Source organism: Salminus brasiliensis, chromosome 4 (genome assembly GCF_030463535.1).
Source record: "Salminus brasiliensis chromosome 4, fSalBra1.hap2, whole genome shotgun sequence".
NCBI classification, from domain to species: domain Eukaryota; kingdom Metazoa; phylum Chordata; class Actinopteri; order Characiformes; family Bryconidae; genus Salminus; species Salminus brasiliensis.
Window position 1 is genome coordinate 32,072,664 of NC_132881.1, and position 27,748 is coordinate 32,100,411.

The following is a 27,748-nucleotide window of genomic DNA, read 5'->3' on the forward strand; positions in this document are numbered from 1 at the left end:
GCACGGTCTCCCAATAGAATGGGAATATTCCACAGACCCCAGCCAAGCCTGGCATTCCAGTCCATCATGACGCAGAATTAGTCTGAACAAGAGCTAGGATTTAACTTCCTAACTGCGGCGTATAAAAACTATCCGGAGAGAAAAATGGAACGTGGGCATATGCTTTTTCCCCCTGACCTAATATTGATGCTAAGAGCTCTGCTTACAAAACATTATCACAGAGCTGCGTGCAACAGCAAATTACATGACAAAGGCAGTGCAGCGCTGATTTGCGAGTTGTTTATTTTGGGGCCTCTAGAGGTGAAATAAATTCCGCCGGTTTCAGCTTTGTCTCTCTGCCACACACAGGAAAGGCAAAAAGCTGCGACTTTCGGCACAATATCTCTCATGCTGTGATCGTCTTACACCAGGATTAATCTCCAATGGATGCCATTAAGCCGAGCGGCCTGCAAAACACGCCACGCACACATCTGAATAATTCATTTAGGGCTCAAATCGATAGAGAGACTTTTTTTCCTATTTTTTGGTCTGTTAGCGAGTGAACCCTCGACATTAACTGGATCACGCGTTTGTTTGTGTGGGGGCGAGAAGAAGGTGAGCATGAGAGGTGCGTTCTGCAGCCATTCAGCACCAATTATCTGGCAGGTGCCTTTGTGTGTGGTGTAAACCTTTGTTTACCTTCACACACTGTGGGTCACAGAGCTTCTGTCTGCAGAGAATAAAGACTGCAGAGCGTTTCCTCGGCTGATTGGGCCTCCTCCAATGGCGCTATGGAATGAGACATTGCACACACAATTAAATACAATGACTGATCATATGAGCATGATGCAGGACTCGGGGAGAGAAAGCAGCCTTTCAGAGCACACTCCACAGTGCTCCGCTGAATACGATAATGAGGGGGAGAAGCAAAGCCACAAGGGTCATCAATGGAAGAATAGCAGCTATCGCCAGAAACCCAGTGTAAAACTTAGCTCTGGCATTTTGCTGGGATTACATTTGAATTTCAATCATCGCCGTTTGAGAAAAAGGCACAAGACGACACACTCGTGATCTCACGCACATGTAAGTCCCTGGGGAGAGGATAAATCTGTTCTCTCCGGCTATGGATCAAACTGGTTTACTTTAGTCCAAGAGAGAACGACAGGAGGACGTGAGCACGCGGAATACAGCTGAGAGGCATCCGCTGCTGTGAACAGACTTAATTGGGCATAAGATACCGTATTGAAAACGTGTACATCTGAAGGAGCACCTGAAAGACAAACACAATACCAACATTTGGAGTGCACTGCCACTGCTGCTGAGCAGAACAGCCTCACAAACAGCCCTCTTCACTTACTGTCAATTAGCGCAGACTCATTCAGCTACAAAGTGCGACATCTGGAAGTTTCATCTCCAAAGGAGTGTTTGTACACACGAGTGTATATATTTGTTGTACAGCCTGTTGCTGTTGTAAATAATACGCTTGGAAATGGGAGCTAAGGAGAACAAAAAAGGAACTGATATTAAATGTACCATCAGAAATTCAGTAGTGTATTTTGGTCGTTGTGTTTTGGTCATTTTCTGTTCTTAGCTAAAGTTATCATTCCATAAGTATCTGTAAAATAATTTTAATGTTAACTTCCAATGTAAGTTAATGGAATCACATTTAAGGTTAAGCAAGTCTTGGTTGTTTCAGGACTGATTATAATCTCAGATCTCATTTATGACTGAAAAAATAAAGGAAAACATCTGAAATATCTTTTGCTGATAGAATTAAAATCTAGTATATATTTAATTAAGAATCATAAAATAGCAAAATGACTGATATTCAACATAATTAACTTTAAACAAAAGTCAAATAACCAAAAATGATTAGAAGTAATATTGGAGCATTTTACTCATTTAGCAAGACCAACAAATAGCCCTAATATTCAACATGACCAAAACATCATCTTTCAGCTCAACTTACAATTTGGGTCTGTTTGAACCCAGAACCCATCCCCAGTGTCCTGATTAAATATGGTCACCCTAGCATTTGGTTTTACAATTTTTAAATGATGATCAGCATCAGCACACAGGTGTGTCCATATATATATATATATACATAAATGTGTGTGTGTGTAATTTAAAAAAATATATTTAAAATATATATATTGCAGGTATGTATAGATTTGAGATTTTTAATTACTTAGCTTGGCAGCTGGAAAATGCCACAGTAGCCCACAAGTTCACAAGGGCCCTTTCATTCAAACTCCAGTAAGACAGGCAAGCGGCCAAGCCTACCAACCACCAGCATTCAGCCAGGCCTCTAGTGCTGGGCCAAGTCGAGCAGACAGCCACAGACATGCGCGCGGGCAGGGGACTGACTGACACTTTCACAAGCATGATGTCGGGCAGAAAAACGCACAGAACCGCGGTGGCCCTCCCTCCACAGCGGAGCCTAAACGCACCTAACAATTACCAGGGCCATTTTCTCTGGAGAGCCAAATCCCTGTTTATTGGCATCTAGTTGTCAAAGGCTCTCAGTGTCGGCCCTCAGCAGGCGCCTCCCGAACGGTCAATGGGGTGAGATTGAACCTAACTCGACAAAGATGACTGGGATTCCAGCTCAGGCGGCGGCATTCTTCTGGCTGGCTCCTATTAGAGGCTAGAAGGCAGCTTCTGAAGGGATTAAAACAACTCTCACTCCCTGAGGGAAGGTGCTTCTCAGGATGGTGACCTGGGCAGTAGCTTGTAACTTTCCAGCATCAAGAGCCATAATGCAGTGTTCGCTCACAGAATGGGGGAAAAAGCTTTTCTTAAGTGGCATCCAGGGAACATTTTCTTATTTTTTAAGAGCACAATACACTGAGCTGTAAACATGTGAGCAAGGAGGACAGAAACACAGTGTGATGCAGTGTATCTACAGTAACAAAGAAGCTCTACTAACACACAAACTCTACAAACTAAAGAGTGTGTTTGGGGGGGCACCAAAAAAGCCCATGCAGTAGTAAACTGCCCCTGCTGGAGCGGGGTCACCAGTGCGTGCACACAAAATAATTTGGTGCTTTTGGAAAGCAGCTTCCTCCCTAGTTTCATCACCTCATTCTGCCTTTGTTAGTGCTCGGAAATGCCTCGAGTGAGGAATGAAAATACTGGCATGTCCCTGCAGCTCGGAGAGAGTGGAGTATTTCTGCAGCTGTGCTGTGCCGCGCGCTCGCCTCATCAGAACAGGGCCGTCAGGTCAGGTTTCCCCCACAGATAGCCATGTTAACCTAAAGCGCGTAAACACCCACATCACATTTCACAGTGAAAGCATCCGAGCCATGAGGGTTACAAGACAATCTTTACAAACAACCTAACACCCCCCTCCCCTCCACCACACCTCAAAGTCTTTAATTTCTCCATTTGCTACGTCTCACATTTGCACATCACAACTAGCGCTGTGGTTAATGCATCAATACAGCAATTTTTATCAATAGTCTTGGTGGTAAGCAGATCAATACAGGCAGAAGTGGATCAATATTTCTAAATATAGTTTTACTCACAGCCTGTGTGTACAAGAGACAAGAAAATCTAATAATCTAATAAAACAAATTATAATCTAATATATGTACAGTCTAATATTCACATTTATGGTATTGGGCTGATGCTCTTATCCAGAGAGACTCACATTTGAATCGTGTTACACAGGTGGGGGAAGTCAGTGTTAGGACTCGTCCCCCAGGACTCTTATTGGTGTAGCGTGGTGTGCTTGCACTGCTGGGGAATCGAACTCTAGTGTGCCACAGGGAAAGCAGTGTTGTTTCCCACTACACTAAATATGTACTATTATTATCACACACACACACATACACACGCACACACACACATTTTTTGTTTGTATTTGTCTATTTTTATACTATAAAAATGGGCACTGTATTTAATGGAGTTTAAACAGATATTTTAACTTCAAGGTTATATTCCTTGTTCTTGCGCTGATAACTTCATATTTCAAGCATAATTAACTTATTTGTAACTATATTCTTTCATTCAAATGATTTCAGAATTTATTAAGCACCTAAAAATGCATAGGTGTATATTTGTTATAATTTGTACATGAAGCCTTAGCTTCTCTTCATCCTTTACAACTAAAGAGGTCCTTTTCATGCTGTGCTTTTAAGACACGTCTATGTAAATGATCTCTGTTTTGATTGGCTGCATTGTATTGTGCTTCATTCACAAAGCAGCCAGGGCTGAAATACTCCTTATAACAAGGACTGTATCTGCGAGGGCCAGTGTGGCTGTGGGTTCTCCCTCTAAACATCCAGCAGCACACCCGATTCTACTTGTTGTTTGATGACTGACCCGTGCTTCTGCTTGGCTGGAACAAAAACCTGCAGCCACACCTGTGGATATGGTTTGACACCCCTGACTTTGGTGAACAGGGCTAAACTGCTTCTGAATTGTTGGCTATGTAAGGGTATTTTATGGCACCACAAAACAGCAAATTAGTTCTCTTCTGGATTGTATGGAAATCTGAAAAATATTTACATGCTACCTCAAATCTTATTTTAATAAAGTGAGGAAAATCTGGTTTAGCATGACTTGGGCCTTGACATTATTTTTGGGACTTGACATGACGTTATAGCACAGGAGTATGAGCAAGCTATGGCATCTTCAGCAAATGCTATACTCAAGAACTCCACCAACACAGAAGAAGCTTGAGGGTTGTATGTTTCGTTTGCAGGCTACTATGTCAACTGATCCTAATCCTGATTAACACGAACACACGTCAGTTCTGTTGCATGTCTGGTGTGCTGTTCCGTGTCGCAACATAACGTACTGCGGCAGTTGCTTCATAAAGCGTAACCTATAACGAAGCTGCTGCCAATTAGCGATAAGCCCTAATCACAACAGGTTTAGGGAAGGATGGCTGACATGAATGAGGTATCCATGTGTTCTGCTCACATTTGCTAGTAAATTGGGGTACTCCGGGAGCTCAACGTCAAGTACGCAGTCTGCTCGCAGGGTGCTGGGCGAACGTCAGAAGGTTCGACCCGTCAATCTAACCCGGTGCGCACGAGAGGTGTTGGCAGCGCTGACAAAAATCTCTCCCCTCGCTACTTTGATTTGAATTCTGCTCCCACAGTTCAGATGTCACCGATACGCCGGCGCGTCACACATGCCAGAGCAACTGTAAATGAGAAGTGAGGGAAAACGCTGCGACTCCGCAAGCAGCGACATCATTCCTTTGTCAGGAATGTGAGCAGCAGCCCTGCCCTGGAAGCAGAACGCAACTACCGAACGCCACTGCTGAACACACACTCATGTCCAACCATACCAGACAGGGCTTATTGCTAGCAGTGCCAATACAAGAAGTACAGTCAATCCATGAAAGTCTCATCATTTTGAAATGATAGTCACTCTTCTATGAGCTATTTTTCACTCCTAGTTCACTGAAACAAGCAGAAGATCTGTCAGAAGATCCCTTGTGTTTGTAAGAAGAGGAGATCTTTTGTAATGAACCTCTTTGTAATTAACCACCAGTGGTTTCTAGCTTTTTTCCCCTACTGGAGTCACCTAGGGACAACTCAGCCAGTTTGCACTGCTTTGCATGAAGTTAACGATTAGTAACCCTTAGGGTGTAATAAAAGTCACAAAGCATAAGGGGTTAAACTGGTTAAACGTTCGTGTTGCGTGTTGAATCTTGTTTTGCAGAATAATAAACAATCTTTTCCCCTTTGGAAAGAATGTAATAAATCCCTAAAAATGTAATAAATCATTTAATTAACAATCTGTTCTGAACTGAATGATTGTTATTACATTAAAGGGCTCATATTTCACATTTTTGGACTGTATTTAGTCTCTTAACTTAAAAGTGAATTTTAAAAACTGAATAAATAAGCTTAAGATTTAACGATTAGTAGCAGAAAAAAGCTGGGCTGAAACACCTTATAACTTTAATGTGAACGGGCACGGCTTAACTGCGGGAGGCTGAGCTGAAGGATATATGAAAATGCATTGATTTGACACAACACTAAAATAATTCCGACTGCTTTCAAAGCCTAGTTTCTATATATGGACAGTATGGAAAAAGGCATTGAACTTTGAATGTTTTTAAAATGTAATAATCTTTACTTCTATTTTTTAAAAATGCAAGGACAAATCAGGTCTGCATGATATAGCAAAGTATAGCAGTGCTAACTAACACATTAAGGTAATACATAACTGTGTAACGATGTAATTATATTTATGTCACTTGTTTTGTAAATCAAAAACTGATGAAAATTAGATAACACACTCTGCTAATCTTCTTCTTCACACATATATTAATAAACAACAACTGAATCTAGCTCTCTGTGCCACTGCGTTTGGTGGTCTCCCAACCTTACTGTCACTCCTCTACGCTTTCCCATTAAGTACACTGCTCCCAGTAATTTCACATGAGTCAAACAGCCTTTCTGGCGCACTCCAATTAGGCCCTGCGCAGGCCGGGCTTTTCACTGCAGCACACTCTGTACTGCGGGCATGCGAGCAGCCGGGCCTTTTTAGCCAGCGACAGCGGGGTGATGGTGATGACATCGAGATGGCCCGCTTGGAAGCCTGAGGGCCACATTAAGGAGACAGAAATATCTCCCTCTGACAGACAGGGATACATGACGCTGCGCGTGCAGCTGTCTAAATGTTGCCCCTGTCTTTCTTCTTTTCTTTCCTTCGCTCTCCCGTCCTCTCGCTTCTCTCTCGCAGCTTAAGCACGCTGACTTTTCGTACTGTGGCTGCAGTGTGAGAGGTCAGGCCAACAGTTGGACGTGAGCATGCGAGATAGATGGGGCTGGAGCCACTGCTGGAGCCCGCTACATAACCCAGAGACAGGCTCAGACGTTCTCAATTAAGCAGGTCATGGTGCTGAGAATAATTCACTCTCCGCTATCTCGGGTCTGGAGAGCACAACAATGTGCTGCAACTCATCCTGCCACGCAGCTATTTGCTTCTCAAAACAGCGGGATCTGTTTGTTTGTGTGTCTGCGGCTGGGAGAAAATGCCAGGAGGAATGCAACTGTGTCATCATTCTGTCTGTGATGTGTGTCAGTCCCAGATACGTGAGCGTCAGTACGGGATGCGCCGAAACTTAAGAAACGTTTTTACAATTAGACAATAGGTGATACAGCTTCACCTCTTAAACAGCCTAGTGTTCTTACGAACTTCTATTACCAAAGAATAGCCCCAGCAGTTTGTACAGAAATCCCTGTAGCTACTGAGTAATGCACCTTAGTGTGTAATAGGGGGTTAAGTAATTGTGATCCTAATCTTAAAGCATATTAATTACAGCCAAATATGGCAAAATAATAAAATAACAGACTTTATAAAAGACTTTATGGCGACTGATACTAATGTTTTCACCTTCGCAACTATCTTCGGTGGTTGATGGGCTGATGGTGAAGATTAAGTGGTCAGAAAACCGTGTTTACCTTATTTAATTTAGGGACTTTTTGCCACTGGGAGATAAACCAAGGTTTCCATTCCAGATCAGGAGGGCTTGAGTGGTGAAGGCTGGGTCTTTGAGTTGGGCTACCACAAAAGCTAACTTTTGAGCTATTTAGTGCAATTCTAGATGCCAAAGTGGGTTTGCTGTCTTGTACACAAGGTCTTTAATCAAACCTCAATGACCGCTATTGCACCTGTATGAGTGCTTAAGCATTTATCTCTTTACCCATACTGGTCATTATGTGGTTGGTGTAGCATAGTGAGTAATAACTTGGACTTCCTTGCGGCAGACGAAGGTTCGGGTAGGTTTCGGGTAGGACAAATGCACCACACTACACCAGTATAAGTATAAGGGAAGACGCTACCTTCAGCTACCTGTATGACAGGATTCAGAAATAAGCCGCTGTGGATAAGAGCGTCAGACAAAAGTATAAATGCCAATGTTTGGATCAACAAGTTCATACAAATGCTACCTCAGCTTGCTCACCAACAGAATCTTATCATTGTACTGCTCTGTTATTAGCAAACAGTTAACCGTTCAGAGTTTGAGCTGTGGATGTGCTTTTCCAAACCTAACGTTTTCAGCTGTACTAATAAATAAGAAGAAAAAAGAAACAAGACCACCCTCAACCCTTTTCCCTTGCTTGGCAAAGAACCGCTAACCGAGATAGCTGCTAAGCAGCAATTGATTGAGAGCAATGTCAATTTACAAACAGTCAACTGACTTCATATTGTTAAGCAGTGCTTAAACTAAACAAGCAAACTCCAAACATGTCTCGGCTGATTACATTTGAAGTAAATATGACTTTGGGCTTTTCTGAACTATTCAAAATGTGTTAAAATAGATTGAAATTAGACGCGGAAAAAGTCAACAGCCTCCAAAGGCTTTCTTAAGAACAAACATGTTCCCGAAATCCTAAGCACTGAGAACCATCCTCAAATGTAATCAGAGAAGACTCGGAGTTTAATAGCCGGTCTGCAATGCCTTCTGCTAATTAGACACACATCAGAGGCCCCTTTGCCTGCCCTGCGCTTCATTAAGGTAAACACGCAGGTCATAAACACAGGCTGGACACTTTTCCACCTCCACTGGTCTGGACGGAGAGGAGCCGGAGGAGGCCTCGTCGCTGATGAAATCATTTCCATTCTGATCTGGAATCTCCTGCTGCTTTTATAACCCTCGCCTGCATTCCTCCCTCTTCTCGCGCATTCACACACATCCTTACTGAATCTATAAAACATCCCCCCGCACTGCAGCTACTTAATTGCTTTGTTTCAGCAGGTCTGCCAGGCGGGGCCTCGGCCAGCCAGCGCTGGCGATATGCGGCAACATCTGCAGGTGCTGCTGGTGCGTCCAACCAGCACAAAGCCCAGTCCCAACCAGGAGGAGCCAGAGGAACGCAAAGCCAGCCTGCAACATCTGTCTCGCTTTATGGAGTTCATAAAGAGCCCACGTCTGAATAGAGAGAGCGAAAATATACGATTGGCAAAGCAGTGAGTGGACGCAGAGTGTAGGATCAGGATGACTGCTGTCAGATCCCGGCAAAACGGAGCTTCGTCAAGAGCCAGCAGCCAAGACGGTGCACGCTGCCTGCTATGCATCACACATAAAAATTGGAAGTGCAATAAATACACGTTTTAATGCAAGTCTGGACTGGATCATAATGGGCCAGAACGTTCTATCCCCCAACTGGAGACGGTTACACCACTTTCTCACATTGCCCCGATCATTAGTAAATAAATGAGAGGAATTCACGTAATCTGTGGCTGAGAGAAGCAGTGTGTTCTGATGGCTTCAAGCTTTGTTAAAGCTCAGCTGGACACAAATAACACTAAGTTTCACTCCAACTCACCCTGCCCAATCTCTTTGATAGTCTCAATTTCAAAATTATGCTCCAATTATACCACCCAGACTCTCCCCTTCCAAACACACGCTCAACTGCTTCAGAGAATATGAAAATATCAATCTCTGACTGCGAACGGCGCTTTTGTGACTGCGATGCTATCTGTAGACACATTCGGATAAGTAATTCATATAGCCCGTGCAGATGAATAGTACACAGGTTTGTAATTGTGCGAACAGCAGTGATTTATTTCTCCTCAGTCAGACCCCGAGGGTTGGCACCATTCACTCAGCTCAGCCCGGGACTGCCAGGAACCACACCATTTGTGATATTATTCAAATGAACGCATTGTTTTCCTGTTTACTGACATGAATGGGGGGAGACGCAACACAACAAGATTAGATCATTCAGAAACAATCAGCCTCTGTGCGATAGTAGCATTCTAAGTGTATCGCTCAAATTATAGGGGGCCCTTAATGAATGTGTCCACTCCTGATGCACAGTATATTACGCTCATTCATCACGGCTGAGCGGCCTGACAGGCCAACAGAAAACATCTTTTGTAATCACATAACTTCATGTCAAGGGCGGCATACATTTGCGTCCATTTAATGGTTCAAATGTTATTTTGCACCCGTGAGTAATTGACAAAGGAAGAGTATACCGCACTTTCAGAACCAATACGGTCACCAATATGTCTTTAAAGGCAGGACGTAAGACTGCCTTCCGAGCCAGGAGCGGATAATGTGTTCGCAGCGGAATACGGGGAGCCCACTGCGGCCGCTTATTCGAGGATATGCGGCGCTATGCTGAAGATTGCATATCGAAACCTTTTTATATGCTTCACATCCTTAAATATTGTTCTGCACACTCTCAGCAGTATGTTCGAGTTCATGATGGCCCACTAAATTCCAGGCACACAGAGTGCTAGCAGCCTGTTTTGTAACACCAGCGGGCTGGCGGTTTTGGCCCGGTCTCAGGATGGCTTCTGCTACAAACTCTGACCCCTTTTAGACAACTCTCCCTAGGTGCTGCTGTCATTTGCATAAAGAGGGCACAGATGCAGTGTCCTGAGGGATGCCATTCTCAGCCTTCTCCTGAAGTGTACTGAAGGACATCCAAGGAAAAAAAAAGAAGAGAGAGAGAGAGTCAGAGAGAGCGAGAGAGAGTGCTCACTGCACTGCCAGGCAGAAGAGATATCTTTAGACCAAACGCCACATCTGTCCTGCACTGAAGAGTGGACGTTTTTTATGCAAGCACTAAGGCGACATGAGAAGTGAGAACACTGGCCCAACTTATGTTAACATTCTGTGACTGATACAGATACCAAATTAACTAATCATTCTTATTAATAATAATATTGTGCAACAGAACGTAAATAACATACAAGAAAGTTAAACTCTATGCTTTGTTATATACTGATATTACTGTTACTGTTCGTTACTGATCATGAGTTGTCAACTGTGAACCGTCAAATATGACTGACAGCTCACAGTGGCATTTCATAGCCTCTTTCCACAGGGCCCCCAATCTAACGGATAAATATTTCTGACCGGTTTACATCTGCTGCCAGTTCTATATCACAATCAGCTCTTTCTTGGTTACCCTGCTGTTAATTGCTTTATTAAAGCTATGTATGGCTGCTTGCCTATTCTTGTTGGATACCCAACAAGTATAGGCCTGTCACAATAAAAGCATAAGACTATTTTATGCTATTGATATAATAATAATAGAATTTCATAATAAGTCAATTACACCGTTTAAAAACACAATCAATTTGAATAGTTTTAAGGTTTGGAAAATCTGTTTCTTTTTGGGCAGACTGTCAAAGTCCGCAGCATATTTGTCAATGCTGATTTTACTGCAGCATCTCTTTGGCTATATGGCAAGTTATGCCATCTGTGGGCGTTCTACATTTTGAGCGGTCACGTTTATATTTATACTGTTCAGCAAAAATAAGCAGTGGTAATAGCCAACTGTCAGGAAGGCTCCTTTTCCAACTGCCGTTGTTGTTCCTAGCTCAGAAAGCTGGATGCCATGGTTAGGTTTCAGATGAGCTTTCAGGTTAGCTGTTTTGCCACTTGTCGTTGTCACTCTGTTCAACCAAAAGTCGACACACTGGCTCGTTCCTATTAATGCGCTGTCCTCGCTCATTCAACTCAAAGCCAAAACGGGAGCTGTGGAACGCTGCTTTAAAAACCAAGTTCCATTTCTCTGTGTGAACAGAGGCTCGGTTACTGATACACTGGTCAGCGTGGGCACTGCACGCTTTTCCTCCGTAATAGATGGCACTGCTGCTTTCGGATAGACGAAAAGAACAGAACCGTGTGAATGGCTAAAATGTTCGTTTTTATGCAAACAAACACACAAGTGAACACAATACTGGTCAGCAAAAATAATCAAGGCCATGTCCATACATCGTACGCCAAGTTGATAATATAATTATTGTGACAGGCCTTTTCCTGAATAACTGCAGGAGCTCATTTTTTGGACTTTGTTAGGTCATGTTCATATATCAAGTAAATGCAACAGCATCAGTGAGTATCACATTATATTAACTGACAAAGGCAGAATAAACGGCAGCCACTTGTATGCCTGCAGAAAGCCACTAAACTGAAATCAAATAAACTAAGTAAAATGTAATAAATATAAATAATATCAACGCTGTAGTGTACATGCATGGAGCAGGCCAGAATTCTTTATTTAACCAGAGGTTAAAAATAAACAAGCTGACATTAAAATCATATACATTCACTTGGCTGCGGGGGATGTCACGCCAAAATCACAGCTGCATTGCCTTTAAACCTGCTCTTCTCCTTTCAAAATGCGACGCCTCAGTGCTGTTGTTGAATTTCTACACTATATAAAGACTGAGCTGAACATTCATCCGGTTTAAGAAGAATTCCGATTTTATTTAGATATCTAGTGCTTACCATCAAATGCATATCAAAGTCTCTGAATGTGTGGTCAGCAAAATGTTCGATGGGGTTAAAAATAATTCTCATGCTCAAGTATTTTTAATAGTTTAATACTTATATAGTAAATTCTCCTTTTCTCAAACAGCGAAATGATTTTTGCGAAAGCAGTTTTTATTGTGCTGATCTGGACCTAATCTGAAGCATTTCAGGCAGTTTTTTCTCTGATCCTGGTCTGCTGTCCCTTCCTCTACAGATGAAACCTTGTGTATTTAAAAGAAAAAAACAAAACAAGCAGAGGTTACATTCCCACCAAACAGCACCAACAAGAAAAAGAAGAATTAAAACAGTAGCCTTCTTTGTCTCCGATGAGCACATTTCTCCACCAGTAAACACCACATGGGGGCCAGAAATCAAACAGGGCTGAACTCCTGGGCGCTAGAGGAGCTGCGATGTTGATGTTAATTCCTGTGGCGTTAGCTAATCCCGTGAGTGCTGACATCCTTTCACTTTATCATGTACACCATGTGGCACAAGCTCACTCCCAGAAAGAACTTTCCTGTCAAGTTCATTTCTCCCTGCATACCACGGGCGCTCTGGCACGAGCTGCTCCTCAGAAATGTGTTTTCTCCTGATCCGAAACATCACCCTGAGCGCACGTAAAACAGAAACAGTGAACTCTTCTCATCTGCTTTCATGAGGAAAGATCCATCACGACTCTGTTTCCTCCCAGAAAGGTGTCGTCAAATAAAACGCTGCACAAATGAGCAATATGTTTAATACAAACGTCTATCGGCTCGCAGCGATCTGCCGGTTTAAGGCCTAACCGCCTTTATCTGGAGAAAAAAAAAAAGCTAATGGAATGAAAATAGGAAAATATCTGTGACATATACACTTGAGAGAGTACCGCCTTTTATTAGCATTATTTTAATACCCTAGTCTCGAGACCAACTCTCATCAGCACTCTAACCAGGTGTCTAAACCACATTAGGAGCAAAACGGAAACGGTGATCAACATGAAGCTGAGCACAATGTATCAAGTATCTGCACTACATTCAGACTGCAAAAAGCTGTTTAGTTTTATTATTATTATTATTTTCAACATTAATATGCTTTTTTTTACTGAACATAACACAAAATTCAGAATTTTTAAATTTCAAAGACAAAGTGTCTCCAAACTTTTGCTAGGCTTTGTAATGGTCCAGGTGTGAGGAGCTAACCGGGCTGGACAGTAGAGACTGGGTGTCTGAAGAACAGATTAACCCTCTAACTTCAACCCCCCCACCCCCCCAACCCCTCACACACACACACACACACACACACACACACACACACACACACACACACACACACACAGTACAGTTATGCACTGCTTATGCTGCGGCTAGAGGCTAAGGAATGGCTCAAGATTAGAGGGAAAGCAGGGCGGAAAGGGGAGCGCAAGAAAGAGAGAGAGAGAGGGAGAAAGAGAGAGAGAAAGGAGGAGTGATAGTGAAGGAAAGAAAGACAGAAAGCGCGGGCGAGAGAGAAAGTGAGGGAGGGAGGGGGCAGAAGAAGGGGGCAAAGAGGGGAGAGACCAAGAGAGTGCACGCGTGAAAGGCAGAGGGAAAGGGGGGGAAAAAAACGAAAGAAACAGCAAGAGAAACCCCTTGCAGGAAATATCACCCCTCCTTCTCTTTAATGAGGTTAACTGTGAAAGCCTGTGCAGGATACAGTCTCTTTTAGCTAGTCACAACGGAAGGATTTCTTCTATCTGAAAGAGGCCCCGTCTGAGTGCAAAGGAAGTGTAAAATTACAATTATACCCTAATGAACAGCACATTTCATTACATACTTTGCAATTAATAAGCCGCACTTCTGACATAAAGGGGTGGGGGGGTGAGGAGGAGGCGGCGGCGGCGATAAGCATCTGTTATCCTAAACCAGATTGTTGGATCTTCGGAGCTACTCGTCGCTTTGTTGCATTTGCAGATGAGTATCAGAGCGCTGGGTGCAGAGCTGGAGTGTGTGGCGGGCTGCTGCTGCTGGAGCTGGGCCTCTCTCTCTCCCTCTCTCTCCCTTTCCCCGTGTGTGTCAGTGTTCCAGGTGGAGTGTGGGAGGAGAGCCTGGCGTTCTGGCTTTTGTAGCCGAGCGCCAGTCTCCACAGGCTGACGTTAGCACGCTAATCGCTTTAGCTGATCCCACTCGGCTGTGTGTGAGGCAGATGTTTGTCAGGCCACAGCACTGCTCAGCATTCACACTGCACTAAGCGAGATTAACTACCGCCGCCCTTATTTATTTATTTTCGCGCTCTCTCTCTCACTCGCCTGCTCCCTCCCTCCTTCCCTCTTTCTGCCTGGCCCAATTCTTAATCCCTCACTAAAAAGCTTTGGGGGGGGGATAATTATATAAATATATTCTTTTAAATCATTGTGTAAGGCACTGAAGAGTCATTTCAAAGAATTTAGTTTTCAGCCACAGAATGCCAGATAGCAGGAAAAGGGAAGGGAAAAAAGCTATAGCTATACCAGGGCGAAATGAATGCTTATGAAACGAGGCCGAGGATGCTCAATCGCATCAATACGAGCCTATCGAGTCATGAAAATCTCTTCCTGGTGCACGTCAAAATCAAGAACGCGAACCGCTTGCAGTAAGAAGCTCAAGCTTCTGTTATTTGACTCCCTCTCTGTCGCCCCCTCTCTCTTGCTCTCCAACCCCACCCCCGCCCAGCCTCCCCCAACAACGTTTGCTCTGTTGTTCCATTATGCAGGTGCTGGGGCCCTGCGGGCCCGAGGCATCCACAGACGTGAGCCAGGCTCAGATGCAGGGAGTAAACACTACCAGACGCCTCGGCCGCACCTCCACCACATATTACTCACAGGCCTCCAGGTTGCTCAGATTAACCCAGTGCTTTGCTGTCATGCTCATAGTGCGCTGGGCACAAGCTTCCCCAATGTGCAAACATTTCACAGAGAATGGTCCAGAAAACTGCTGGCTGTCCCTCTGCGCACCAAGTTTACGCTCTTTAAAGGCTCAGGGTTTTGTTTGCGTGTGATAAGTCGGTCACGACTGCTGAACAGTCCCTTCGGGTTTAGGGGGTTGATGCTGTAAATATCTGCACATTGCGGCGTGTGTATTGTGTTACATTTCTTTACAACAGTGCATCAATATCTGAAGAGGGCCTGCATGGAAGCAGTTCCCCACTCTCTTAGCTACATATCTACATATGTTCATATATTCATAACTACACTTCACTTTCACAGCAGTTAAGATTAAACCCTTTGTTTCAAACAAGTGAGTAAAAAGCCACAGTAAAGGGCTAAACACTACAACTGGATTTCTATGATTCATGTACAAGGCCTAAAGCTGTGTGACAAATAGTGACAAGAAAATTGACCTATTCGTGCTCCCTCTACGCCTGTGTTCTTTCGTAACTGTTGCAGGACTCAACAAGCTTGGCTACAGTCTCATTCAGTCTGATCAGAAATCTAGCTTCAATTCTTTAATACTTCATTTTTATAGTAGAAATTCCACCAATTTAATGTTCTGCATAATTCAGTTGAGAAGGCCAACAACGTGGTTTACAGCGCTTCGAAGTAAAGTATGCAGTTCGAGAGAAATTTACAGAGTCAGAAGTGTTCACAGTGCTGGTGAAAGGAACCTGACGTTTGAAGTTTTATGAGTTTAACATCTCTAAATGTTTCCTCACTGAAAGCTATTGCATTAAATGATGAAATGTTTATAAATACGCTGCTAATTCTGTGTTTTACAATAAATCTAAGAAAGCTTTTTGGCCTAAAACAGTTGTTTGTTTGAGGCACATTCAGAGCACTATAAAGCAAAATAAAGAAAAGGTTTTGGGTTTTTTTTCAGATTTACAGCAATTTTGTCATTATCAACATTACATATAAAACTCAAAAGACACATACAGGTTTACGGGCCATTTTGGAGAGTAAATAAAATCTCTACATTTGTAGATACCTGATCCCTGCTTACAATTACCACCACTGAGAAAAATCATTTAATTTCTCTAAAAATAAACATCAACAATTTCACATCAATCCACTCTGAATGACACCAGTACTGTCACTGTCCACATAGTGTTCATCTTAACACTTTTTTCTTAACACTATCTCAGAATTTCCTGATGAATGCGCAAAAAAAAATGCTCCAAAAGGAATCGTTTTTCCTAACTTTCAATGGAAGTCAAAGTGAGTTTTTTTTCCCTATTACTGTAAAACTGACATTTGGAAGATACAAGGTTTTTGTGTGACATGCATATTAACTTAACTCATACACAGGACATCAGCACTGCAGCTTTACTCTGGCTCCAACACTAAAAATGCAAGTACCCCCTCTCCTGCCGCCTCCTTTTTTCAAGCTGTGTGACAATTTAAAAGACATCATACCAACCTGTTTGTTCTGCAGGCTTGTCGACTTGTAAGCAGCCCCCCCTCCCCCTCCCCTCCCGTCATATAGTCCGTGGGGGAGGTCCCTCTCCAGGCTCTGCTCTACACTGGGCTCCACCGCACCTGCAACCAGATAAAGGACAGACATGTTACGCTCAGCTCGAAATTACACTATCCTCATAGGGCCGCTCTCTCGAGCAGGGTGATTCTCTTCGCACGCAGCGGCCCTGACGAGCTGACATTTCCCGCACCAGTGATGTGCCCTGTGCAGATCTGGCGCGGCAGCGACATGTTTCACTCAGTCATTTCAAATGTAGTCGAAAAGAAAGAAAAAAAAACAACATAAACCATCAGTTCGGTGTTTCAAAGCTAGGTGCATGATTAAATGAGGCGACTTTATTGCCGACTGGTAAAGTAACTGTTACAATAATGGGCTGAGTTTGCTTAGCTTAATGTCTATGGAGTGTGATGGGCTGTATGATTTATGGCAATTAAAATATTGCATCAGGACTCACTCAATATTCACTCAATATTAAATGACCGGGATCACAGGCAGAATAACTTTGGGACATCCCTAGTTGTGCTGAAGTGACATCAAACACAGGCCTCTTAACTGCAAGCAGCTGGCCCAGCATCCTGCTGCAGCACAGCCCCCCTGCTCTCCTACAGTGTCCTTCCAAAAAGGTTATCACAGAGCCGCTTTGTCGCTCCTAATCCAAAATTCATTACATATAGCAGTTACCACAGTTTAATGCGGTTCCTGAACGCCTGGGTAAGCTCCTTCACAGTTCGCTGCAAGGTAAGGACGGCACGGGCGTGAGTGGGTAAAAGAGAACGGGCCGATACTTTACCTAACTGAAGTGCCATAAACATGTGTGGTGGTACATGTCAGTGCCAAATCTAATTTGCTGACCTCACAACTCATAGCACATTGACAGGTAAGCCTATTAAGTGGCTATTAGCTTTGTATAAGTGATGGCAGAGGAGACTCTTGAGTTTCTTGGCATGAGTGTGTGCCCCAGGGCCGTGTGCTAGGGCCCCTCTCAGAGCGGCAGCCCAAGGAAGGTCAAGCGGCACTGTGTAAAAGGAATCCGCAGGTGATAATGATGAGTCCTTCACACTGGGCCCGACTCGGGTAGCTGTTAACTGGATTCAATGGCCCACTGCCTCAGCTTTCTGAGCATGAGAGATGTGCGTCTTTTTATTTGACAGGATGGCGAACACTCAGAGACAGAGATGCGCTGCACAGGCCCGGTCAAGCAATAGGATGCGATACCCATTCAATATTTACACCTCTTAATGCTTCTTTCGATACTGACAGAACGCAGCGTCTGCGTAAACATCAGATTTGTTCAGCCTTCCGTGGTTATTTTAATCAACCAGCTAATTTTAATCTGCACTGTGTAAAACAGAAGCTTGAAAATCGAGATTTCCGTGAGTGAACATTTCTGCTAAGAGGACTACATGCTGAGTGTCTTTGTCACAAAGCTCAGTTCAGATAACTGTGAGCGATCAGAGTTATTTCTCTATCATTCTCAATTCTCTATCATTATGTCTCAATGCAAAATAGCACTATTAACCTACTTCATTCTTTGTGCAAGTGGAACAATTGACCATTTTACACAAACACAATTAGAGTGACTGAAATGAGTACATGCTTCACTCCAGGAGAGGGAGGGAGAGAGAGAGAGAGAGAGAGAGAGAGAGAGAGAGAGAGAGAGAGAGTGCCATTTCTGCATATCTGAATCTACTAGAAAGCAATCACTGAAATATGCAAACATTCATGAGGAAATAAATGTAGTAGAAAATTTGGTGCAGATCTGCAATTGCGTTCGGAGGGGGAAAAGTCTGGACAGGAAAAAAAAAACAACAACAACATCATAGAACAGACGCATAGCACTACACTACATCACTCCACTGGCGCTGCTTATTAACTATAGAATGAACAGCTTACAAAATTGGGAATATGTTTGGAGGAACAGGCTGTGTTTCTGACGGATCAACTAGCGCGCACACTCACGTCAACACCCTTCACTTGTGTTATTACACTGAGCCAATGCTTCTTGCTCTTTTTTCGCATGGTGTGTGAGGAATGGTCTTTAACGTGCATTATTAGCTTCATCCATCCATGTGGGTATCGCATTAGGAATGCCTCACATATCCAACACCGCGTCTCCATGAGCCAGATTCCTGTGGGGCCACAGCCAAGCTGGCGATGTTGAGCATGTCTCCACTGTCATTAGAACCTGGCCAAAGCTGGACTAAAGCTGGCTGACATACCGTCGTGCCGGCCAGCTTTTACTTCTTGACTCGAACCTGGCCAGAACAATCCCTAGAAGCTGACTCGTCAGGAGAAAAAGGTATGAAGGATGCCTCACTCATACCTGTTATATGCTCTTGCTTTGAAGAAGGACACACAAGCTAGGGCAGCTACTGGCAGTCCGAAAATCTAGCTGGCTTTACAGACACATTCACAGCTGCTTAATGGGTGTTTTTCTTTATAATGCCATTCCGAACACTAAACACTGCTAAAAATCTCAGATCAGCAGTTGCACAAATGTGCCAATCACTGGGGTTTATTTGGATTTGTTTGTATGTGTTTATACTAATGTTATACAGGTAAAAACACACTTAATGGTTTTATAGTTTTACTGTATGTAGCTCTTTTGGTAGTGGCTTGGTAATGGCTTGGCAGTGTCAACGTGGCCAAAACCAAGACAGAACAGGCTAAAAAAAAAGGCCCGCTCAGAGCTAACTAAACACAAGCACAAGCACAAGACCTACCATCACATATGATTTCGTTTAAAACACCATCATATAGCAAATGAGTACCTACCATCTTCCCTACATAGTCTCCCAGTTCCCCTCTTCATGCCTATAATATAGCAACATACCCAAAGTTCCTGATGTAACAAGCACCTCTCATTTCTTTCATTTACTGGATTTATTCACGTCTACTTCTAAATGCTTCAGCTGAAGAGCTGAAGTGTTCGGTGGAGGAGGTGTGAGAGTCTCACTCCGGTGTATAATACTGTATGAGACGTCCTAAAACCGAGAAGAACGTTAAAGTACAGCTTACCTCCTCATAATACACTCTCCATTCAATTTCAAAAACCCAACCGGCCTAAATGCAGAGACATGCAGAAAAAGAAAAGGGAAAAAAAATCAATGTAGCCAACAGAGCAAACAGTTGGTAATTGCAGCTGGAGAGGGGAGTACTAAAATGATTTGTTAAGGTGAAATAACATAGCACCCCCCCCCCCCCCCCCCACCACCCCCCTTCAACAGCACTCTCTCATTTGAGACAGAAGTATGGTGGCAGAGGCCTGCCAAAAGCAGTAATTGATAATTTACATGCAAATAGAAAAGCCAAAAAATGGGTGCAATTTAAAAAAGCAGTGAGCTCTTTCAGATGCTGTGTGGCACCGGCTTCCTGCGAAAATCAATTCACACTCTGAAGAAACCATTTTCTTCAGCCGGAGATAAAGCGCCTGACTATGAGCTGTCAGATACTTATCAAAGGGAAATTAGCAAAGGAATACCATTTCCCCAAACAAACAGGTCAAGTGTTCCACCTAGTCCTGCTGTCTCTCTTTCAAATGAATGATATCATCATCCGTTATTTCCTGTGGAGCTGCACTATAAATGTCAACAAGAAAATGTTTGGAGCATGTTTCCTTCAAACAGGTCATTTCTAATAAAATCCTTGGGATATTGCACCATCTGAATGGTGCACTTTTCAGGGGTCGATGCTGTTGCCTTGTAACCACTTGTGAGACATATTCCAGTATTCAGTGTAACAGTACCTATACCTACATCAACATCAACCCACCTCCAAACCTCCAGATCAGATCTTATGGAAACATTTCATTTTCTGCATTATTCCTCTTTGGCAAACCCCTATCACCCATCTGCATAGAAGGCTGTGGGACAAGACCAGAGAATTTTTTAAGCCATACGCAGAAATGTTCTCGGTCCCAGCAGGCAGCATCGCTGAGCGTGTTTCGCTCATATGATCGCTCACCATAGGCTACAAGGCCTCTAATTTAATTCAGAAGTTTGAACTTAACCGCGAGCCGCTTTCCTTTCTGTCTTAGCAGAGACATGTTCGTTCCTCTCTCTAAACGTGGGTGTCAATCAAGCAAATGCTTGTTCAAACTCTGGCAAAGTAGTTCCTACGCTAACCTTTCCGAAACCTTTCCCTCACTGAAAGAGCCGCTGCTTAACATGCAACAGTGCGGAGGGGTGTTCGAAGGGTACGAGGTAATTCCAATCACACTGTCCTGTTTAAATGGCAAGGCTTAACTGCAGGCCCTGAACATGCTGACCCTAAAATTACACTGGCTGAGCCACTCTACCCTTCTAATTGTCATTACCTTGGCACTTAAACCTTCTCAGCTATGCTACAAGCCCTCCCATGTTGACATGTTGTAGACATTTGGAGTAATCCCTAAGATGTCTCTCCCTGTTTTCCTAGATTAAAGCTTCAAAGGAAGCCCTGAAGACAACTTGTATTTTAGAGGAATGACTTTAAAAACATCATCCTGCAGGAGAAACTAGCTGGAGAACGTTTCAGCCTGAAAGTCAGTCATTAGCCAGATTTCCATCCTACTCGGTTTGCTTAAAATATATATATATATTACTAAAAACGCACTGGAGCAATAAATGTTGCAGAAATTCTGTGACAGTTAACGTGGATGATTCTTTTTTTTTTCCTCTGCAAAATGTATGACACCATGTCGAAGCAGCAGGAAAGTTTATATTCATGCGATCAGATTTGCTGCCGTGCATAGCGTTACAGCCTGGTGTTGCGGAGTAATTATTATGCTGGCGTTTTTGCATAATAACATTAAATGCCACGATTCATTTACAAATAAGAATGATAATTTGCCCAGAGTTAATGCAATTGCGATACACTCCATCCATTTTAATTGTGTCTTGAGGCTAGTGAGCTTGTCTGGTACCAGTGTTCTACCCTACCAACATATTTCCATGTATGCAACAGCTAAAAGCTAAGTTTTGCTGATCGATTTCACACATTTAATTCATGAAAAGAGCCACAGCAAAAGAAAAGCCACAGCGCCTTTGGTTGGCTGTGTACCGAACACAGATTATCAATGCCCTTTTTAAGTCCTGAATGAATACAAACACAAGGAATATCGGTGCCGGATGAGACTGTGACTTCTGCACGCTTTTAACAAATGAAACCACCAAGGTGAAACACAACACAAACGCGCTGCAGTTGGAGGTGCCAGTTGAGAATATTAGATCTGAAAAGTTATTTTGGAGTCGTTAAGCACGTCTTTAATATCTTCTCTTTTGGCTCATCAAAAGCAAACTCCAGGGCATGTCTACAGCGCCGCTCTTTCCCTCTACAGTCAGATGAAGGAGACTTTCTGATTCGAAAGAGAAATTGCTCAAGCCCATTGCTCAAATCCGCTGCTGTACAAACTGAGTCATCCGTCAGGAAGTGGAGTTCCTGAGCGGCGAATGAAAACAAACATGACAAAAATGCGAAATTACGGCTCCATTTTCACGCCGCCATTCTCTCAGTTCCATTTAGCCCCTTCACACTGACTGGCTGTTTACCACGCCGGTAATTAAAGGCGGCCCCTCTCTACCGGAGGAAGCGCCAAGCAGTAAAGGTAAATTATGCAGAGTTTTGCTATGCTAATCCAGGTAATTTGCTTCATGCTGAGCACACTTCCCCAGTGTCTTGATTAACGATTCACTTTACTGCATTAGTCATCTGATCATGATATGACACATTGTACCTCGCATACCACACTTCGCTTTTAAGAGATGCTGCTGTAGTTGCAGATTGTCAGAACTGTCCAAAGGCAAAATACACTGACCAGACAGAAGGCCATCTAGCACGTTGCCACTGTCTCCAAATGGTGACTTCACTTCTATGGTAACTGGTGAATGTAGTGCGATTTAATTTCCAAGTGATTCTGGAGCTTTTCTAAAAGAACAAGGACGATATGTTTATTCCCTTTAAGTCAGTGAATGGTCTCTCGCGCCGTTCATTGCCTACACTTGAAAATATTATTCCTAGCAATCCAAGCTTGTGCCGAACGAGAACTGAAATGAGACTGAATTCTAGCCCTGAACTGCACTGTGTTGGTTCACGCAGGCCTGCTCATGAATAACACTTCAGGGGGATGTCAGAGGTCTTATCAAGGGCAGAATGACGCATGGTGATAGCAAGAGCTCCTTATTACATGGGCTCAGACCATAAAGGCATAAAGAGCACCAAGCCATTAGACTAGTATAGAGTAGAGCTTGAGCAATAGCCATAACCATGTTCACTCTTGACTGCACCATATGAGAGGGGGGGTTGGGGGGGGGGTTGCCTTATAAGAAAAATAACACTAAAACAGTTTGGCCGAATCCTAGCGTATTCTCAGAGAGAGTCGATGACAGCTTGCTCACAGCACAGAAAGCTGTGCTGTCTAGAGAATCATGCTGCTTGATGCGTTCATTTATACGCCTGTCACAGAGAGCAGTGGAAATATCTCATTTTCCCCCAAACCAATACCTCATCAGTCAACGGTAACAAAAGGTCAGAAACATTACAGCGGTCCCACTCAGTGCATTCACACCAACCGCTGCTTGTCGGAGATGAACGGCAGCGCAACCCCAAATGGTAAATACAATTCAGTGCAATTCCAGGCTAGTGAGACACAAACGCAGGTCTTTGATTAGTTACAGCGTCTAAAATAATCACTGGCGCATTACATTAATCCCAATTTTGCTTCAGCTATTCACCACCAAAGGCTGCAATATGTCACGTTCTGCTGACTCTAAACCACATCAACAAATCAGACCAAGGCTCGGTTTTTGGGGGGGACTAATGTGGTCCTTGTTTCCAGTTCCAAGCGGGGCTGAATGCTGGGAAGAGGGAACTCTCAAAGGCTAAGTAGCCGCTGCTACTGCTGCTGCTGCTGCTGATGATGATGATGATCGTAATGGTGATGATGCAAGTGCAGACCTCAGGCCGAGCCGCAGTGAGTCACAGACCGGAGCGGCTGTTTGGATCATACAACAGAGTCTATTATTACAGCTCACATGTGACAATTCCCAGCTCCCCACACGGCCGTGACACACACCAAAACAGCAGCGGGTTCTGCAAAACAAACATGCCATCTATGGGGACAACTTCAAGTTAAAAGATAAATAGGAGCCAGTTCCGATCTAAATAAGTAGATAACTGACAGAAATACATTTGCTCAGCATGATGCATTTCGACCCGTGGCCTTTCATTTCACATAACAGAGTGGAAATGGCCACCATTAACTGAAATGGAAAGGCTGACAGATTTCAAAGGACACATGCTAAGGACACAAGCACAAGGTCTGCTCTATCTGGGAATTTAAAAAAAGAAAAAAAAATCACTAGTAAAAGCACTAGTTTTATTTTATGTGGCTGCCTGTTAAATGACCACCATTCATGCAGGGGTAAAAGATGCCCCTTTACCAGAACAAGGGTGGGCCCCCTATGCACAGCAATAAGCAGCAAGAGCGCTGGCTATACAGGTGCTCAGCAGAGCCGACATAACTGAAGGTGATGGGGCCAGCGCTGGCAGGGCGGCTGTGACGGAGCTGAAAAATGAATGCAGCAAACGGGCGGCGCTTCAGGGCCACTCTCCAGCACTAAAGACCAACAAGATCAATTACTCGGTAGAGATGTTTCTCAGCGCAACAGTGAGCGGCACCTTAATGAGAGAGGTTTCCATTACCTCCATAAAAGGCCTAAGTGAGGCACGCTGATGAAGCGGCCCTGTAATAGCCTTCCTCTCTCTCCCTCCCTAATGACACTGCAAGTGGATTACGCCGCCAATCCCAGCGTCCGCCGTGTTTATCATTTATGTAAATAACGTAAGGAGCACTGACTCGATGCGGCGAGGAGGCTCCGGTTCACCCACAGAGGGAAATGAGCGTTATACAGGAGGCACCTTACGCTGTCAGCAGGGAAAAGGTTGTTTAACGCACATGCTTCCATTAAACTTGAATCCCACAGTGACCATGTTTATGGTGGCAAGCATCGCTTTCAAGCATTTTTATGGTGGAAAATCGAATTCGAACAATTTCCGTCTTCCCCCTGCTGTAGCTATTGTAGTTAAGATGTAATAGAAGCTCACCAGTGCGTGCCAGGGCGCTCCAATCAGATCGGGATCAGGGCACGTCTAATCATATCTTAACGAACTGATTATCAGACGCACTAAACCTGACTCTGTGTGTGGTGCTGTTGCTGTGAGGTAGGCTGCGTTTCGACATGGACATGGACAAGTGTGACAAAAAATGAGTGTGTGACTGCTAGTTTTAGGTCTGTTTCCTTTCATTTCCCTATGAGCGAAAAGCTACCAAAGTGACATTCTGCTAGTGAAGTACCACGTCGTATTTTACTACTAGTACTGGATTAAATTTTTTTTTTTAAAAGCTCAGAAACACTGTTTTACTGTGCGGCAGTGCCGCATGCCATTCCTACAGTTTAACATCATATTTAAAACAGCTTGAGTGTGCATTAGAGATTATGCAAATGAAACGACTTCCCTGGTTTCACTGGTTATACACAGCATGCTAAAATAACTGGCGGCCAAATCATCAAGAGGTTCAGTCAAACAGAATGCTAAAATACTAAACACTATAAAATGAAGACTATGTTAAATCATGACCTGGCAGACTTCAGTATATGTGACTTAATTGATGTTGCTACATTATCTATACACTTAGCATTAAAGTTTGTGGGACGGAAAACTGCATCAGGACATCCTTAGCAATTAGCTTTGCGCAAACTGCATACCTAAAGGATCACACACTTGTCACAAACCGCTTTGACTTGTTGAGTAATCTCAGCTAGACAGGCTCATGCGGTTTCGCACACTGTGAGACGTAAAGCTGTCCATTAACTAAAAGTGTGCAAACCTATTATAACGTGTATGTGAGGCAGTGCCAGAACCCACAAAAGCAAGATTACTTCAAACCGAGGCCAGCAGACTTGATGCGGACGAGTCTGTGCTATGCTAATTGGTGGGTTAAGAGCTTCAGCCACTCACATTTAGTCTCGGGACTTCAGCTTAAAACTAAAGAAGCACTAAGTTAAGATAGCAGGTTTGTTTGGGCTGATTGACTACATTTAATATAAGGAGAAAATGAGGGAAATCAGATTTTATATGTATACTGAGTTTCATTTGTTTTCTTTTTTATATATGAATAAACAGCTAAAGTCAGCTAAAGTTTTCCTAATATGCACCACCTGACAGAAAGAAATGCATCAGCAGAAATATACACAAGTGGCAATAATCCTCTGCCCCCAACACTCAGGCCATCCAATAAGCAAACTAAGCTTATCAGTTCCAACCACTGCTCCTTTTAATAGCCACCGTGATGGAAGTCATTTCAGGCAGGTTTCAGTTCCTGCTTTTAAAAGAGCCCTAGTGTGTGTACACAGTATGCATGCATGCGTGAGTGTGTACATGCGTGTATGTGTGTGTGTGTGTGTACCCGTGTAACAGGCAGATCTTTTCTCTTCTCTGAGTTTTTCCACAGGTGAAGACCGAGCAGACGGCCGTTTGAACCGACTCATTATCTTGGAGTGAGCAGCTGAAGTGAGCGCGCAGCACATTAATGCATTTACGCTCCGGCCCGCTCCTTTTGGCCTTAAATAAATTAGAGTTTTGCGGCAGTTCGATTTTCAAGGCTGTTTATCATGTAAAGCAGAGTGCACTCTATCTGCCACGCCGGTGCTAGATGCAGTGTGTCAATGGAAAAACACCTGCGTTATGAATTTAAAAGGACAAAAACTAATAAACTTCACCGCTGTCTGCCGCAGCTCCCCACAGGCCGGGGAGAGCTGTTCACGCTAAAACTCTGCCATTCGCCAGATCTCCGGCAATCAGGACAAACTGAAAATTCCCTTTGGATCACAGCTAAGGCAATTTAGATAAGTGTCAAAACAGTCCGACACACGCTGCGAGTTCTGGGTGACAACTTCCTACAAATTCCAAAGGGTGAGTTTACGTTCCAAATTTAAGCGCTGTTCACACGTTCATAGCTCTGCGACAACAAGGAGACCCGACACGCCACGGCACGCCATGACGCCACGTGTAGAGAAAGGGTTTGTCCAATGTAAACACAAAACAGAGCTGATTTTCACATCAGGAAGTGTGCAGAGACTATCGTGCCAGTACATCAACTGCGCTCAAAAGGTCAGGCCCGCAATTTCAAGATCTGCTTCATGAATCATGCTTAAGTGCCACTCTTAGTGCTAAAATTAATCTCCATCTGTAAATCTAACCGCATGGCACACGGATGTGCATGTTACCGAAGCGGTGCGAGAGGAAAAGGATTATGTAAATATTAGTTGTTGATACAAGAGTGAGACTATATTTCAGCAAAGTGACAGGGCGAGTTGATCACAGCCATGCGATAATAAAGTCAGCAGTGGCCGCTAACGTCAAAAGATGTAAATTATCCCGGCCCTCTCCGCTGCCAACAGCTGCAGTTTGCCTCCTCTACTGCAAGCATGATTCAACAGGATCAAAACAAAACATCGGGCCAATTTTGCACAATGATGGCATTATCATAAGCAGCATCAAAAAAGTAAAAAAAAAAAAAAAAAACCACAGAGAGAGACAGAAAGCTTTTAGGCTGCCTCTGCCATGTAGCCACTCGTAAGGACCGGATAACCCCCAACCCTTCATCACCTAGGGAGACTGCCAACTCCAATCTTTCTCGAATTGCTCAGACACAGAAATGTCATGTATGTGCCTTTAGCTAGCATCATGTGCTTAATGGGAGGCCTTCAGTGTGGTGGGACGCTCCAGCACACACTCCAATGCTTAATCAGGTCTACGGGATGGAAAAGGGGGGCTTCTCAGCTCGCTCTCATGTGGCATGGACCTTCCAGGGTTAGCAGAAGTGTGCCTGTGTCCCTCGGGCGCTCCCACAACTGGCACGAAACGGCAGCCTCTGCGCCTCACTCTGGATCTGCCTGAAAGACAAACTCACGCCACGGCCCATCCCAGCAGCCTGACACGAAATTCCAGCTTGTTAGTATACATCAGCCAGCCACAGCCATCTCTGTGGTTCAATACCTCCCCCTTCAAACACACACACATACACACACACACACACACACACATCTCTGCCATTTCAGGCAAAAGGCCAGGCCGA

The 27,748-nt window shown here is 43.8% G+C and overlaps 1 protein-coding gene across 9 annotated transcripts in view; it reads right to left on the reverse strand.

Moving 5' to 3' along the window:
* zmiz1a (zinc finger, MIZ-type containing 1a) overlaps positions 1 to 27,748 on the reverse strand; it is a 145,419-nt gene that overhangs the window by 100,094 nt on the left and 17,577 nt on the right. For all 9 annotated transcript variants that reach the window (XM_072678053.1, XM_072678052.1, XM_072678050.1 and 6 more), the window contains exon 2: positions 16,576 to 16,694. The gene's annotated coding sequence lies outside the window, so the exon portion shown is untranslated. The remainder of the gene's footprint in view (positions 1 to 16,575; positions 16,695 to 27,748) is intronic.